Here is a 17,455-nt window from a genome sequence, read left to right as displayed (position 1 = left end):
TAGCAACACGAAAGTGCTCCGTGGACCAAAAATCAACTCGAGATGAGAGGTTAGTCCCTGGCTTCGACTCCAGAGGAATACCACCTTACCACAAGCACCTCAAGAGGAGGCTTCTCTCAGCTCTAGGTATGTGAGAGGGACCCTGAGTTTGCGGCCTCAAGTGGAATGGACACCGCGATGCCCTGACTCGAAATAAGGCCGGATATCCCTGCAGTGACTGGAATGCAGGCTCGTCTTGCATCTCCCAAGACGAAAGGGTGTCTGAATCCCCTGTGGAGACCACAGAGAAAGACCTAGTTCCCCACCTCATCGCGACCGGAGGCCTCACATCCTTTGAAAACTCCAGAGGTACGCGGAGATCAGTGCCTTCAAAGGAGACGATGCCTGACTCCTCGTGAAACTTGATAGGAGACCCAGGATTCTTGTGGCACGTGGAAAGGGACCCTTGGTCTCCCGCCTCAGCTGGAGAGGCGTTCCAATTGCCCTGCCAAGCCTCGAGGAGAATCCCGAGTTGTCCCTCGCAACTAGGCAGGAGTCCTGACGTGGCTGAACAAACACGTTGGTGTAAGGGCCATCCCCGTCGTAACTCGAGAATATACCCCAGGTTCCCGCCGCAACTCGAGAAAAACCATGAGACTTCCCCCTCGATGCGAGATGAGGCCCAATTCCCCTGTACTGCGTGCAGAGCTATTCCGTCTTGCACATCACACATGAAAGGAGCCTTGATTTCCTTGATGGCACTCCAGAGAAACCCCAAAAACACTGTTTCAAGGATAGAGGGATCCTGAGGTCACTGTAGCAACATGAAAGAACTCTGTGGACCAAAAATCAACTCGAAAAGAGAGGTTAGTCCCTGGATTCGTCTCCAGAGGAATACCACCTTACCACAAGCACCTCAAGAGGAGGCTTCTCTCAGCTCTAGGTATGTGAGAGGGACCCTGAGTTTGCGGCCTCAAGTGGAATGGACACCGCGATGCCCTGACTCGAAATAAGGCCGGATATCCCTGCAGTGACTGGAATGCAGGCTCGTCTTGCATCTCCCAAGACGAAAGGGTGTCTGAATCCCCTGTGGAGACCACAGAGAACGACCTAGTTCCCCACCTCATTGCGACAGGAGGCCTCAAAATCTTTGAAAACTCCAGAGGTATGCGGAGATCAGTGCCTCCAAAGGAGACGATGCCTGACTCCTCGTGAAACTTGATAGGAGACCCAGGATTCCTGTGGCAGGTGGAAAGGGACACTTGGTCTCCCGCCTCAGCTGGAGAGGCGTCCCAATTGCCCTGCAAAGCCTCAAGGAGAATCCCGAGTTGTCCCTCGCAACTAGGCAGGAGTCCTGACATGGCTGAACACACACGTGTGTGGAAGGGCCATCCCCGTCGTAACTCGAGAATATACCCCAGGTTCCCGCCGCAACTCGAGAAAAACCATGAGACTTCCCCCTCGCCGCGAGATGAGGCCCGATTCCCCTGCACTGCGTGCAGAGCAATTCCGTGTTGCACATCACACATGAAAGGAGCCTTGATTTCCTTGATGGCACTCCAGAGAAAACCCAAGAACACTGTTTCAAGGATAGAGGGATCCTGAGGTCACTGTAGCAACACGAAAGAGCTCCGTGGACCAAGAATCAACACGAGATGAGAGGTTAGTCCCTGGCTTCGACTCCTGAGGAATACCACCTTACCACAAGCACCTCAAGAGGAGGCTTCTCTCAGCTCTAGGTATGTGAGAGGGATCCTGAGTTTGCGGCCTCAAGTGGAATGGACACCGCGATGCCCTGACTCGAAATAAGGCCGGATATCCCTGCAGTGACTTGAATGCAGGCTCGTCTTGCATCTCCCAAGAAGAAAGGATGTCTGAATCCCCTGTGGAGACCACAGAGAAACACCTAGTTCCCCACCTCATTGCGACCGGAGGCCTCACATCCTTTGAAAACTCCAGAGGTACGCGGAGATCAGTGCCTCCAAAGGAGACGATGCCTGACTCCTCGTGAAACTTGATAGGAGTCCCAGGATTCTTGTGGCACGTGGAAAGGGACCCTTGGTCTCCCGCTTCAGCTCGAGAGGCGTTCCAATTGCCCTGCCAAGCCTCGAGGAGAATCCAGAGTTGTCCCTCGCAACTAGGCAGGAGTCCTGACGTGGCTGAACAAACACGTGGGTGGAAGGGCCATCCCCGTTGTAACTCGAGAATATACCCCAGGTTCCCGCCGCAACTCGAGAAAAACCATGAGACTTCCCCCTCGATGCGAGATGAGGCCCGATTCCCCTGCACTGCGTGCAGAGCAATTCCGTCTTGCACATCACACATGAAAGGAGCCTTGATTTCCTTGATGGCACTCCAGAGAAACCCCAAGAACACTGTTTCAAGGCTAGAGGGATCCTGAGGTCACTGTAGCAACACGAAAGAGCTCCGTGGGCCAAAAATCAACTCAAGATGAGAGGTTAGTCCCTGGCTTCGACTCCAGAGGAATACCACCTTACCACAAGCACCTCAAGAGGAGGCTTCTCTCAGCTCTAGGTATGTGAGAGGGACCCTGAGTTTGCGGCCTCAAGTGGAATGGACACCGCGATGCCCTGACGCGAAATAAGGCTGGATATCCCTGCAGTGACTTGAATGCAGGCTCGTCTTGCATCTCCCAAGATGAAAGGATGTCTGAATCCCCTGTGGAGACCACAGAGAAAGACCTAGTTCCCCACCTCATCGCGACCGGAGGCCTCACATCCTTTGAAAACTCCAGAGGTACGCGGAGATCAGTGCCTTCAAAGGAGACGATGCCTGACTCCTCGTGAAACTTGATAGGAGACCCAGGATTCTTGTGGCACGTGGAAAGGGACCCTTGGTCTCCCGCCTCAGCTGGAGAGGCGTTCCAATTGCCCTGCCAAGCCTCGAGGAGAATCCCGAGTTGTCCCTCGCAACTAGGCAGGAGTCCTGACGTGGCTGAACAAACACGTGGGTGTAAGGGCCATCCCCGTCGTAACTCGAGAATATACCCCAGGTTCCCGCCGCAACTCGAGAAAAACCATGAGACTTCCCCCTCGATGCGAGATGAGGCCCAATTCCCCTGTACTGCGTGCAGAGCTATTCCGTCTTGCACATCACACATGAAAGGAGCCTTGATTTCCTTGATGGCACTCCAGAGAAACCCCAAAAACACTGTTTCAAGGATAGAGGGATCCTGAGGTCACTGTAGCAACATGAAAGAACTCTGTGGACCAAAAATCAACTCGAAAAGAGAGGTTAGTCCATGGATTCGTCTCCAGAGGAATACCACCTTACCACAAGCACCTCAAGAGGAGGCTTCTCTCAGCTCTAGGTATGTGAGAGGGACCCTGAGTTTGCGGCCTCAAATGGAATGGACACCGCGATGCCCTGACTCGAAATAAGGCCGGATATCCCTGCAGTGACTGGAATGCAGGCTCGTCTTGCATCTCCCAAGACGAAAGGGTGTCTGAATCCCCTGTGGAGACCACAGAGAAAGACCTAGTTCCCCACCTCATCGCGACAGGAGGCCTCAAAATCTTTGAAAACTCCAGAGGTATGCGGAGATCAGTGCCTCCAAAGGAGACGATGCCTGACTCCTCGTGAAACTTGATAGGAGACCCAGGATTCCTGTGGCACATGGAAAGGGACACTTGGTCTCCCGCCTCAGCTGGAGAGGCGTCCCAATTGCCCTGCAAAGCCTCTAGGAGAATCCAGAGTTGTCCCTCGCAACTAGGCAGGAGTCCTGACATGGCTGAACACACACGTGTGTGGAAGGGCCATCCCCGTCGTAACTCGAGAATATACCCCAGGTTCCCGCCGCAACTCGAGAAAAACCATGAGACTTCCCCATCTCCGTGAGATGAGGCCCGATTCCCCTGCACTGCGTGCAGAGCAATTCCGTGTTGCACATCACACATGAAAGGAGCCTTGATTTCCTTGATGGCACTCCAGAGAAACCCCAAGAACACTGTTTCAAGGATAGAGGGATCCTGAGGTCACTGTAGCAACACGAAAGAGCTCCGTGGACCAAGAATCAACACGAGATGAGAGGTTAGTCCCTGGTTTCGACTCCTGAGGAATACCACCTTACCACAAGCACCTCAAGAGGAGGCTTCTCTCAGCTCTAGGTATGTGAGAGGGATCCTGAGTTTGCGGCCTCAAGTGGAATGGACACCGCGATGCCCTGACTCGAAATAAGGCCGGATATCCCTGCAGTGACTTGAATGCAGGCTCGTCTTGCATCTCCCAAGAAGAAAGGATGTCTGAATCCCCTGTGGAGACCACAGAGAAACACCTAGTTCCCCACCTCATCGCGACCGGAGGCCTCACATCCTTTGAAAACTCCAGAGGTATGCGGAGATCAGTGCCTCCAAAGGAGACGATGCCTGACTCCTCGTGAAACTTGATAGGAGTCCCAGGATTCTTGTGGCACGTGGAAAGGGACCCTTGGTCTCCCGCCTCAGCTGGAGAGGCGTTCCAATTGCCCTGCCAAGCCTCGAGGAGAATCCCGAGTTGTCCCTCGCAACTAGGCAGGAGTCCTGATGTGGCTGAACAAACACGTGGGTGGAAGGGCCATCCCCGTCGTAACTCGAGAATATACCCCAGGTTCCCGCCGCAACTCGAGAAAAACCATGAGACTTCCCCCTCGATGCGAGATGAGGCCCGATTCCCCTGTACTGCGTGCAGAGCAATTCCGTCTTGCACATCACACATGAAAGGAGCCTTGATTTCCTTGATGGCACTCCAGAGAAACCCCAAGAACACTGCTTCAAGGCTAGAGGGATCCTGAGGTCACTGTAGCAACACGAAAGAACTCTGTGGACCAAAAATCAACTCGAAAAGGGAGGTTAGTCCCTGGATTCGTCTCCAGGGGAATACCACCTTACCACAAGCACCTCAAGAGGAGGCTTCTCTCAGCTCTAGGTATGTGAGAGGGACCCTGAGTTTGCGGCCTCAAGTGGAATGGACACCGCGATGCCCTGACTCGAAATAAGGCCGGATATCCCTGCAGTGACTTCAATGCAGGCTCGTCTTGCATCTCCCAGGACGAAAGGATGTCTGAATCCCCTGTGGAAAGCACAGAGAAAGACTTAGTTCCCCACCTCATCGCGACCGATAGCCTCACATCCTTTGAAAACTCCAGAGGTACGCGGAGATCAGTGCCTCCAAAGGAGACGATGCCTGACTCCTCGTGAAACTTGATAGGAGTCCCAGGGTTCCTGTGGCACTTGGAAAGGGACACTTGGTCTCCCGCCTCAGCTGGAGAGGCGTCCCAATTGCCCTGCCAAGCCTCGAGGAGAATCCAGAGTTGTCCCTCGCAACTAGGCAGGAGTCCTGACGTCGATGAAGAAACACGTGGGTGGAAGGGTCATCCCCGTCGTAACTCGAGAATATACCCCAGGTTCCCGCCGCAACTCGAGAAAAACCATGAGACTTCCCCCTCGATGCGAGATGAGGCCCAATTCCCCTGTACTGCGTGCAGAGCTATTCCGTCTTGCACATCACACATGAAAGGAGCCTTGATTTCCTTGATGGCACTCCAGAGAAACCCCAAAAACACTGTTTCAAGGATAGAGGGATCCTGAGGTCACTGTAGCAACATGAAAGAACTCTGTGGACCAAAAATCAACTCGAAAAGAGAGGTTAGTCCATGGATTCGTCTCCAGAGGAATACCACCTTACCACAAGCACCTCAAGAGGAGGCTTCTCTCAGCTCTAGGTATGTGAGAGGGACCCTGAGTTTGCGGCCTCAAGTGGAATGGACACCGCGATGCCCTGACTCGAAATAAGGCCGGATATCCCTGCAGTGACTGGAATGCAGGCTCGTCTTGCATCTCCCAAGACGAAAGGGTGTCTGAATCCCCTGTGGAGACCACAGAGAAAGACCTAGTTCCCCACCTCATCGCGACAGGAGGCCTCAAAATCTTTGAAAACTCCAGAGGTATGCGGAGATCAGTGCCTCCAAAGGAGACGATGCCTGACTCCTCGTGAAACTTGATAGGAGACCCAGGATTCCTGTGGCACGTGGAAAGGGACACTTGGTCTCCCGCCTCAGCTGGAGAGGCGTCCCAATTGCCCTGCAAAGCCTCTAGGAGAATCCAGAGTTGTCCCTCGCAACTAGGCAGGAGTCCTGACATGGCTGAACACACACGTGTGTGGAAGGGCCATCCCCGTCGTAACTCGAGAATATACCCCAGGTTCCCGCCGCAACTCGAGAAAAACCATGAGACTTCCCCATCTCCGCGAGATGAGGCCCGATTCCCCTGCACTGCGTGCAGAGCAATTCCGTGTTCCACATCACACATGAAAGGAGCCTTGATTTCCTTGATGGCACTCCAGAGAAACCCCAAGAACACTGTTTCAAGGATAGAGGGATCCTGAGGTCACTGTAGCAACACGAAAGAGCTCCGTGGACCAAGAATCAACACGAGATGAGAGGTTAGTCCCTGGCTTCGACTCCTGAGGAATACCACCTTACCACAAGCACCTCAAGAGGAGGCTTCTCTCAGCTCTAGGTATGTGAGAGGGATCCTGAGTTTGCGGCCTCAAGTGGAATGGACACCGCGATGCCCTGACTCGAAATAAGGCCGGATATCCCTGCAGTGACTTGAATGCAGGCTCGTCTTGCATCTCCCAAGAAGAAAGGATGTCTGAATCCCCTGTGGAGACCACAGAGAAAGACCTAGTTCCCCACCTCATCGCGACCGGAGGCCTCACATCCTTTGAAAACTCCAGAGGTATGCGGAGATCAGTGCCTCCAAAGGAGACGATGCCTGACTCCTCGTGAAACTTGATAGGAGTCCCAGGATTCTTGTGGCACGTGGAAAGGGACCCTTGGTCTCCCGCCTCAGCTGGAGAGGCGTTCCAATTGCCCTGCCAAGCCTCGAGAAGAATCTCGAGTTGTCCCTTGCAACTAGGCAGGAGTCCTGACGTGGCTGAACAAACACGTGGGTGGAAGGGCCATCCCCGTCGTAACTCGAGAATATACCCCAGGTTCCCGCCGCAACTCGAGAAAAACCATGAGACTTCCCCCTCGATGCGAGATGAGGCCCGATTCCCCTGTACTGCGAGCAGAGCAATTCCGTCTTGCACATCACACATGAAAGGAGCCTTGATTTCCTTGATGGCACTCCAGAGAAACCCCAAGAACACTGCTTCAAGGCTAGAGGGATCCTGAGGTCACTGTAGCAACACGAAAGAACTCTGTGGACCAAAAATCAACTCGAAAAGGGAGGTTAGTCCCTGGATTCGTCTCCAGGGGAATACCACCTTACCACAAGCACCTCAAGAGGAGGCTTCTCTCAGCTCTAGGTATGTGAGAGGGACCCTGAGTTTGCGGCCTCAAGTGGAATGGACACCGCGATGCCCTGACTCGAAATAAGGCCGGATATCCCTGCAGTGACTTCAATGCAGGCTCGTCTTGCATCTCCCAGGACGAAAGGATGTCTGAATCCCCTGTGGAAAGCACAGAGAAAGACTTAGTTCCCCACCTCATCGCGACCGATAGCCTCACATCCTTTGAAAACTCCAGAGGTACGCGGAGATCAGTGCCTCCAAAGGAGACGATGCCTGACTCCTCGTGAAACTTGATAGGAGTCCCAGGGTTCCTGTGGCACTTGGAAAGGGACACTTGGTCTCCCGCCTCAGCTGGAGAGGCGTCCCAATTGCCCTGCCAAGCCTCGAGGAGAATCCAGAGTTGTCCCTCGCAACTAGGCAGGAGTCCTGACGTCGCTGAAGAAACACGTGGGTGGAAGGGTCATCCCCGTCGTAACTCGAGAATATACCCCAGGTTCCCGCCGCAACTCGAGAAAAACCATGAGACTTCCCCCTCGATGCGAGATGAGGCCCAATTCCCCTGTACTGCGTGCAGAGCTATTCCGTCTTGCACATCACACATGAAAGGAGCCTTGATTTCCTTGATGGCACTCCAGAGAAACCCCAAAAACACTGTTTCAAGGATAGAGGGATCCTGAGGTCACTGTAGCAACATGAAAGAACTCTGTGGACCAAAAATCAACTCGAAAAGAGAGGTTAGTCCATGGATTCGTCTCCAGAGGAATACCACCTTACCACAAGCACCTCAAGAGGAGGCTTCTCTCAGCTCTAGGTATGTGAGAGGGACCCTGAGTTTGCGGCCTCAAGTGGAATGGACACCGCGATGCCCTGACTCGAAATAAGGCCGGATATCCCTGCAGTGACTGGAATGCAGGCTCGTCTTGCATCTCCCAAGACGAAAGGGTGTCTGAATCCCCTGTGGAGACCACAGAGAAAGACCTAGTTCCCCACCTCATCGCGACAGGAGGCCTCAAAATCTTTGAAAACTCCAGAGGTATGCGGAGATCAGTGCCTCCAAAGGAGACGATGCCTGACTCCTCGTGAAACTTGATAGGAGACCCAGGATTCCTGTGGCACGTGGAAAGGGACACTTGGTCTCCCGCCTCAGCTGGAGAGGCGTCCCAATTGCCCTGCAAAGCCTCTAGGAGAATCCAGAGTTGTCCCTCGCAACTAGGCAGGAGTCCTAACATGGCTGAACACACACGTGTGTGGAAGGGCCATCCCCGTCGTAACTCGAGAATATACCCCAGGTTCCCGCCGCAACTCGAGAAAAACCATGAGACTTCCCCATCTCCGCGAGATGAGGCCCGATTCCCCTGCACTGCGTGCAGAGCAATTCCGTGTTGCACATCACACATGAAAGGAGCCTTGATTTCCTTGATGGCACTCCAGAGAAACCCCAAGAACACTGTTTCAAGGATAGAGGGATCCTGAGGTCACTGTAGCAACACGAAAGAGCTCCGTGGACCAAGAATCAACACGAGATGAGAGGTTAGTCCCTGGCTTCGACTCCTGAGGAATACCACCTTACCACAAGCACCTCAAGAGGAGGCTTCTCTCAGCTCTAGGTATGTGAGAGGGATCCTGAGTTTGCGGCCTCAAGTGGAATGGACACCGCGATGCCCTGACTCGAAATAAGGCCGGATATCCCTGCAGTGACTTGAATGCAGGCTCGTCTTGCATCTCCCAAGAAGAAAGGATGTCTGAATCCCCTGTGGAGACCACAGAGAAAGACCTAGTTCCCCACCTCATCGCGACCGGAGGCCTCACATCCTTTGAAAACTCCAGAGGTATGCGGAGATCAGTGCCTCCAAAGGAGACGATGCCTGACTCCTCGTGAAACTTGATAGGAGTCCCAGGATTCTTGTGGCACGTGGAAAGGGACCCTTGGTCTCCCGCCTCAGCTGGAGAGGCGTTCCAATTGCCCTGCCAAGCCTCGAGGAGAATCCCGAGTTGTCCCTTGCAACTAGGCAGGAGTCCTGACGTGGCTGAACAAACACGTGGGTGGAAGGGCCATCCCCGTCGTAACTCGAGAATATACCCCAGGTTCCCGCCGCAACTCGAGAAAAACCATGAGACTTCCCCCTCGATGCGAGATGAGGCCCGATTCCCCTGTACTGCGAGCAGAGCAATTCCGTCTTGCACATCACACATGAAAGGAGCCTTGATTTCCTTGATGGCACTCCAGAGAAACCCCAAGAACACTGCTTCAAGGCTAGAGGGATCCTGAGGTCACTGTAGCAACACGAAAGAACTCTGTGGACCAAAAATCAACTCGAAAAGGGAGGTTAGTCCCTGGATTCGTCTCCAGGGGAATACCACCTTACCACAAGCACCTCAAGAGGAGGCTTCTCTCAGCTCTAGGTATGTGAGAGGGACCCTGAGTTTGCGGCCTCAAGTGGAATGGACACCGCGATGCCCTGACTCGAAATAAGGCCGGATATCCCTGCAGTGACTGGAATGCAGGCTCGTCTTGCATCTCCGAAGACGAAAGGGTGTCTGAATCCCCTGTGGAGACCACAGAGAAAGACCTAGTTCCCCACCTCATCGCGACAGGAGGCCTCAAAATCTTTGAAAACTCCAGAGGTATGCGGAGATCAGTGCCTCCAAAGGAGACGATGCCTGACTCCTCGTGAAACTTGATAGGAGACCCAGGATTCCTGTGGCACGTGGAAAGGGACACTTGGTCTCCCGCCTCAGCTGGAGAGGCGTCCCAATTGCCCTGCAAAGCCTCTAGGAGAATCCAGAGTTGTCCCTCGCAACTAGGCAGGAGTCCTGACATGGCTGAACACACACGTGTGTGGAAGGGCCATCCCCGTCGTAACTCGAGAATATACCCCAGGTTCCCGCCGCAACTCGAGAAAAACCATGAGACTTCCCCATCTCCGCGAGATGAGGCCCGATTCCCCTGCACTGCGTGCAGAGCAATTCCGTGTTGCACATCACACATGAAAGGAGCCTTGATTTCCTTGATGGCACTCCAGAGAAACCCCAAGAACACTGTTTCAAGGATAGAGGGATCCTGAGGTCACTGTAGCAACACGAAAGAGCTCCGTGGACCAAGAATCAACACGAGATGAGAGGTTAGTCCCTGGCTTCGACTCCTGAGGAATACCACCTTACCACAAGCACCTCAAGAGGAGGCTTCTCTCAGCTCTAGGTATGTGAGAGGGATCCTGAGTTTGCGGCCTCAAGTGGAATGGACACCGCGATGCCCTGACTCGAAATAAGGCCGGATATCCCTGCAGTGACTTGAATGCAGGCTCGTCTTGCATCTCCCAAGAAGAAAGGATGTCTGAATCCCCTGTGGAGACCACAGAGAAAGACCTAGTTCCCCACCTCATCGCGACCGGAGGCCTCACATCCTTTGAAAACTCCAGAGGTATGCGGAGATCAGTGCCTCCAAAGGAGACGATGCCTGACTCCTCGTGAAACTTGATAGGAGTCCCAGGATTCTTGTGGCACGTGGAAAGGGACCCTTGGTCTCCCGCCTCAGCTGGAGAGGCGTTCCAATTGCCCTGCCAAGCCTCGAGGAGAATCCCGAGTTGTCCCTTGCAACTAGGCAGGAGTCCTGACGTGGCTGAACAAACACGTGGGTGGAAGGGCCATCCCCGTCGTAACTCGAGAATATACCCCAGGTTCCCGCCGCAACTCGAGAAAAACCATGAGACTTCCCCCTCGATGCGAGATGAGGCCCGATTCCCCTGTACTGCGTGCAGAGCAATTCCGTCTTGCACATCACACATGAAAGGAGCCTTGATTTCCTTGATGGCACTCCAGAGAAACCCCAAGAACACTGCTTCAAGGCTAGAGGGATCCTGAGGTCACTGTAGCAACACGAAAGAACTCTGTGGACCAAAAATCAACTCGAAAAGGGAGGTTAGTCCCTGGATTCGTCTCCAGGGGAATACCACCTTACCACAAGCACCTCAAGAGGAGGCTTCTCTCAGCTCTAGGTATGTGAGAGGGACCCTGAGTTTGCGGCCTCAAGTGGAATGGACACCGCGATGCCCTGACTCGAAATAAGGCCGGATATCCCTGCAGTGACTTCAATGCAGGCTCGTCTTGCATCTCCCAGGACGAAAGGATGTCTGAATCCCCTGTGGAAAGCACAGAGAAAGACTTAGTTCCCCACCTCATCGCGACCGATAGCCTCACATCCTTTGAAAACTCCAGAGGTACGCGGAGATCAGTGCCTCCAAAGGAGACGATGCCTGACTCCTCGTGAAACTTGATAGGAGTCCCAGGGTTCCTGTGGCACTTGGAAAGGGACACTTGGTCTCCCGCCTCAGCTGGAGAGGCGTCCCAATTGCCCTGCCAAGCCTCGAGGAGAATCCAGAGTTGTCCCTCGCAACTAGGCAGGAGTCCTGACGTCGCTGAAGAAACACGTGGGTGGAAGGGTCATCCCCGTCGTAACTCGAGAATATACCCCAGGTTCCCGCCGCAACTCGAGAAAAACCATGAGACTTCCCCCTCGCCGCGAGATGAGGCACGATTCCCCTGCACTGCGTGGAGAGCAATTCCGTGTTGCACATCACACATGAAAGGAGCCTTGATTTCCTTGATGGCACTCCAGAGAAACCTCAAGAACACTGTTTCAAGGCTAGAGGGATCCTGAGGTCACTGTAGCAACACGAAAGAGCTCCGTGGGCCAAAAATCAACTCGAGATGAGAGGTTAGTCCCTGGCTTCGACTCCTGAGGAATACCACCTTACCACAAGCACCTCAAGAGGAGGCTTCTCTCAGCTCTAGGTATGTGAGAGGGACCCTGAGTTTGCGGCCTCAAGTGGAATGGACACCGCGATGCCCTGACGCGAAATAAGGCTGGATATCCCTGCAGTGACTTGAATGCAGGCTCGTCTTGCATCTCCCAAGATGAAAGGATGTCTGAATCCCCTGTGGAGACCACAGAGAAAGACCTAGTTCCCCACCTCATCGCGACCGGAGGCCTCACATCCTTTGAAAACTCCAGAGGTACGCGGAGATCAGTGCCTCCAAAGGAGAGGATGCCTGACTCCTCGTGAAACCTGATAGGAGACCCAGGATTCCTGTGGCACGTGGAAAGGGACCCTTGGTCTCCCGTCTCAGCTGGAGAGGAGTCCCAATTGTCCTGCAAAGCCTCGAGGAGAATCCCGAGTTGTCCCTCGCAACTAGGCAGGAGTCCTGACATGGCTGAACAAACACGTGTGTGGAAGGGCCATCCCCGTCGTAACTCGAGAATATACCCCAGGTTCCCGCCGCAACACGAGAAAAACCATGAGACTTCCCCCTCGCCGCGAGATGAGGCCCGATTCCCCTGCACTGCGTGCAGAGCAATTCCGTGTTGCACATCACACATGAAAGGAGCCTTGATTTCCTTCATGGCACTCCAGAGAAACCCCAAGAACACTGTTTCAAGGCTAGAGGGATCCTGAGGTCACTGAAGCAACAGGAAAGAGTTCCGTGGACCAAGAATCAACACGAGATGAGAGGTTAGTACCTGGCTTCGACTCCTGAGGAATACCACCTTACCACAAGCACCTCAAGAGAAGGCTTCTCTCAGCTCTAGGTATGTGAGAGGGATCCTGAGTTTGCGGCCACAAGTGGATTGGACACCGCAATGCCCTGACTCGAAATAAGGCCGGATATCCCTGCAGTGACTTGAATGCAGGCTCGTCTTGAATCTCCCAAGAAGAAAGGATGTCTGCATCCCCTGTGGAGACCACAGAGAAACACCTAGTTCCCCACCTCATCGCGACCGGAGGCCTCACATCCTTTGAAAACTCCAGAGGTACGCGGAGATCAGTGCCTCCAAAGGAGACGATGCCTGACTCCTCGTGAAATTTGATAGGAGTCCCAGGATTCTTGTGGCACGTGGAAAGGGAGCCTTGGTCTCCCGCCTCAGCTGGAGAGGCGTTCCAATTGCCCTGCCAAGCCTCGAGGAGAATCCCCAGTTGTCCCTCGCAACTAGGCAGGAGTCCTGACGTGGCTGAACAAACACGTGGGTGGAAGGGCCATCCCCGTCGTAACTCGAGAATATACCCCAGGTTCCCGCCGCAACTCGAGAAAAACCATGAGACTTCCCCCTCGATGCGAGATGAGGCCCGATTGCCCTGTACTGCGTGCAGAGCAATTCCGTCTTGCACATCACACATGTAAGGAACCTTGATTTCCTTGATGGCACTCCAGAGAAACCCCAAGAACACTGTTTCAAGGATAGAGGGATCCTGAGGTCACTGTAGCAACATAAAAGAACACTGTGGACCAAAAATCAACTCGAAAAGAGAGGTTAGTCCCTGGATTCGTCTCCAGAGGAATACCACCTTACCACAAGCACCTCAAGAGGAGGCTTCTCTCAGCTCTAGGTATGTGAGAGGGACCCTGAGTTTGCGGCCTCAAGTGGAATGGACACCGCGATGCCCTGACTCGAAATAAGGCCGGATATCCCTGCAGTGACTTCAATGCAGGCTCGTCTTGCATCTCCCAGGACGAAAGGATGTCTGAATCCCCTGTGGAAAGCACAGAGAAAGACTTAGTTCCCCACCTCATCGCGACCGATAGCCTCACATCCTTTGAAAACTCCAGAGGTACGCGGAGATCAGTGCCTCCAAAGGAGACGATGCCTGACTCCTCGTGAAACTTGATAGGAGTCCCAGGATTCCTGTGGCATGTGGAAAGGGACCCTTGGTCTCCCGCCTCAGCTGGAGAGGCGTCCCAATTGCCCTGCAAAGCCTCGAGGAGAATCCCGAGTTTCGTCTCGCAACTAGGCAGGAGTCCTGACGTGGCTGAACAAACACGTGGGTGGAAAGGCCATCCCCGTCGTAACTCGAGAATATACCCCAGGTTCTGGCCGCAACTCGAGAAAAACCATGAGACTTCCCCCTCGCCGCGAGATGAGGCCCGATTCCCCTGCACTGCGTGCAGAGCAATTCCGTGTTGCACATCACACATGAATGGAGCCTTGATTTCCTTCATGGCACTCCAGAGAAACCCCAAGAACACTGTTTCAAGGCTAGAGGGATCCTGAGGTCACTGTAGCAACACGAAAGAGCTCCGTGGACCAAAAATAAACTCGAGATGAGAGGTTAGTCCCTGGCTTCGACTCCAGAGGAATACCACCTTACCACAAGCACCTCAAGAGGAGGCTTCTCTCAGCTCTAGGTATGTGAGAGGGACCCTGAGTTTGCGGCCTCAAGTGGAATGGACACCGCGATGCCCTGACGCGAAATAAGGCTGGATATCCCTGCAGTGACTTGAATGCAGGCTCGTCTTGCATCTCCCAAGATGAAAGGATGTCTGAATCCCCTGTGGAGACCACAGAGAAAGACCTAGTTCCCCACCTCATCGCGACCGGAGGCCTCACATCCTTTGAAAACTCCAGAGGTACGCGGAGATCAGTGCCTCCAAAGGAGACGATGCCTGACTCCTCGTGAAACTTGATAGGAGTCCCAGGATTCCTGTGGCACGTGGAAAGGGACCCTTGGTCTCCCGCCTCAGCTGGAGAGGCGTCCCAATTGCCTTGCCAAGCCTCGAGGAGAATCCCGAGTTGTCCCTCGGAACTAGGCAAGAGTCCTGACGTGGCTGAACAAACACGTGTGTGGAAGGGCCATCCCCGTCGTAACTCGAGAATATACCCCAGGTTCCCGCCGCAACTCGAGAAAAACCATGAGACTTCCCCCTCGCCGCGAGATGAGGCCCGATTCCCCTGCACTGCGTGCAGAGCAATTCTGTGTTGCACATCACACATGAAAGGAGCCTTGATTTCCTTGATGGCACTCCAGAGAAACCCCAAGAACACTGTTTCAAGGCTAGAGGGATCCTGAGGTCACTGTAGCAACACGAAAGAGCTCCGTGGACCAAAAATCAACTCGAGATGAGAGGTTAGTCCCTGGCTTCGACTCCAGAGGAATACCACCTTACCACAAGCACCTCAAGAGAAGGCTTCTCTCAGCTCTAGGTATGTGAGAGGGACCCTGAGTTTGCGGCCTCAAGTGGAATGGACACCGCCATGCCCTGACTCGAAATAAGGCCGGATATCCCTGCAGTGACTGGAATGCAGGCTCGTCTTGCATCTCCCAAGAAGAAAGGATGTCTGAATCCCCTCTGGAGACCACAGAGAAAGACCTAGTTCCCCACCTCATCGCGACCGGAGGCCTCACATCCTTTGAAAACTCCAGAGGTATGCGGAGATCAGTGCCTTCAAAGGAGACGATGCCTGACTCCTCGTGAAACTTGATAGGAGTCCCAGGATTCTTGTGGCACGTGGAAAGGGACCCTTGGTCTCCCGCCTCAGCTGGAGAGGCGTTCCAATTGCCCTGCCAAGCCTCGAGGAGAATCCCGAGTTGTCCCTCGCAACTAGGCAGGAGTCCTGACGTGGCTGAACAAACACGTGGGTGGAAGGGCCATCCCCGTCGTAACTCGAGAATATACCCCAGGTTCCCGCCGCAACTCGAGAAAAACGATGAGACTTCCCCCTCGATGCGAGATGAGGCCCAATTCCCCTGTACTGCGTGCAGAGCAATTCCGTCTTGCACATCACACATGAAAGGAGCCTTGATTTCCTTGATGGCACTCCAGAGAAAACCCAAGAACACTGTTTCAAGGATAGAGGGATCCTGAGGTCACTGTAGCAACACGAAAGAACTCTGTGGACCAAAAATCAACTCGAAAAGAGAGGTTAGTCCCTGGATTCGTCTCCAGAGGAATACCACCTTACCACAAGCACCTCAAGAGGAGGCTTCTCTCAGCTCTAGGTATGTGAGAGGGACCCTGAGTTTGCGGCCTCAAGTGGAATGGACACCGCGATGCCCTGACTCGAAATAAGGCCGGATATCCCTGCAGTGACTTCAATGCAGGCTCGTCTTGCATCTCCCAGGACGAAAGGATGTCTGAATCCCCTGTGGAAAGCACAGAGAAAGACTTAGTTCCCCACCTCATCGCGACCGATAGCCTCACATCCTTTGAAAACTCCAGAGGTACGCGGAGATCAGTGCCTCCAAAGGAGACGATGCCTGACTCCTCGTGAAACTTGATAGGAGTCCCAGGATTCCTGTGGCATGTGGAAAGGGACCCTTGGTCTCCCGCCTCAGCTGGAGAGGCGTCCCAATTGCCCTGCAAAGCCTCGAGGAGAATCCCGAGTTTCGTCTCGCAACTAGGCAGGAGTCCTGACGTGGCTGAACAAACACGTGGGTGGAAAGGCCATCCCCGTCGTAACTCGAGAATATACCCCAGGTTCTGGCCGCAACTCGAGAAAAACCATGAGACTTCCCCCTCGCCGCGAGATGAGGCCCGATTCCCCTGCACTGCGTGCAGAGCAATTCCGTGTTGCACATCACACATGAATGGAGCCTTGATTTCCTTCATGGCACTCCAGAGAAACCCCAAGAACACTGTTTCAAGGCTAGAGGGATCCTGAGGTCACTGTAGCAACACGAAAGAGCTCCGTGGACCAAAAATCAACTCGAGATGAGAGGTTAGTCCCTGGCTTCGACTCCAGAGGAATACCACCTTACCACAAGCACCTCAAGAGGAGGCTTCTCTCAGCTCTAGGTATGTGAGAGGGACCCTGAGTTTGCGGCCTCAAGTGGAATGGACACCGCGATGCCCTGACGCGAAATAAGGCTGGATATCCCTGCAGTGACTTGAATGCAGGCTCGTCTTGCATCTCCCAAGATGAAAGGATGTCTGAATCCCCTGTGGAGACCACAGAGAAAGACCTAGTTCCCCACCTCATCGCGACCGGAGGCCTCACATCCTTTGAAAACTCCAGAGGTACGCGGAGATCAGTGCCTCCAAAGGAGACGATGCCTGACTCCTCGTGAAACTTGATAGGAGTCCCAGGATTCCTGTGGCACGTGGAAAGGGACCCTTGGTCTCCCGCCTCAGCTGGAGAGGCGTCCCAATTGCCTTGCCAAGCCTCGAGGAGAATCCCGAGTTGTCCCTCGGAACTAGGCAAGAGTCCTGACGTGGCTGAACAAACACGTGTGTGGAAGGGCCATCCCCGTCGTAACTCGAGAATATACCCCAGGTTCCCGCCGCAACTCGAGAAAAACCATGAGACTTCCCCCTCGCCGCGAGATGAGGCCCGATTCCCCTGCACTGCGTGCAGAGCAATTCTGTGTTGCACATCACACATGAAAGGAGCCTTGATTTCCTTGATGGC

This window comes from Cervus elaphus, unplaced genomic scaffold (genome assembly GCF_910594005.1).
Source record: "Cervus elaphus unplaced genomic scaffold, mCerEla1.1, whole genome shotgun sequence".
Classification (NCBI taxonomy): Eukaryota; Metazoa; Chordata; class Mammalia; order Artiodactyla; family Cervidae; genus Cervus; species Cervus elaphus.
This window is presented reverse-complemented; position numbering follows the sequence as displayed.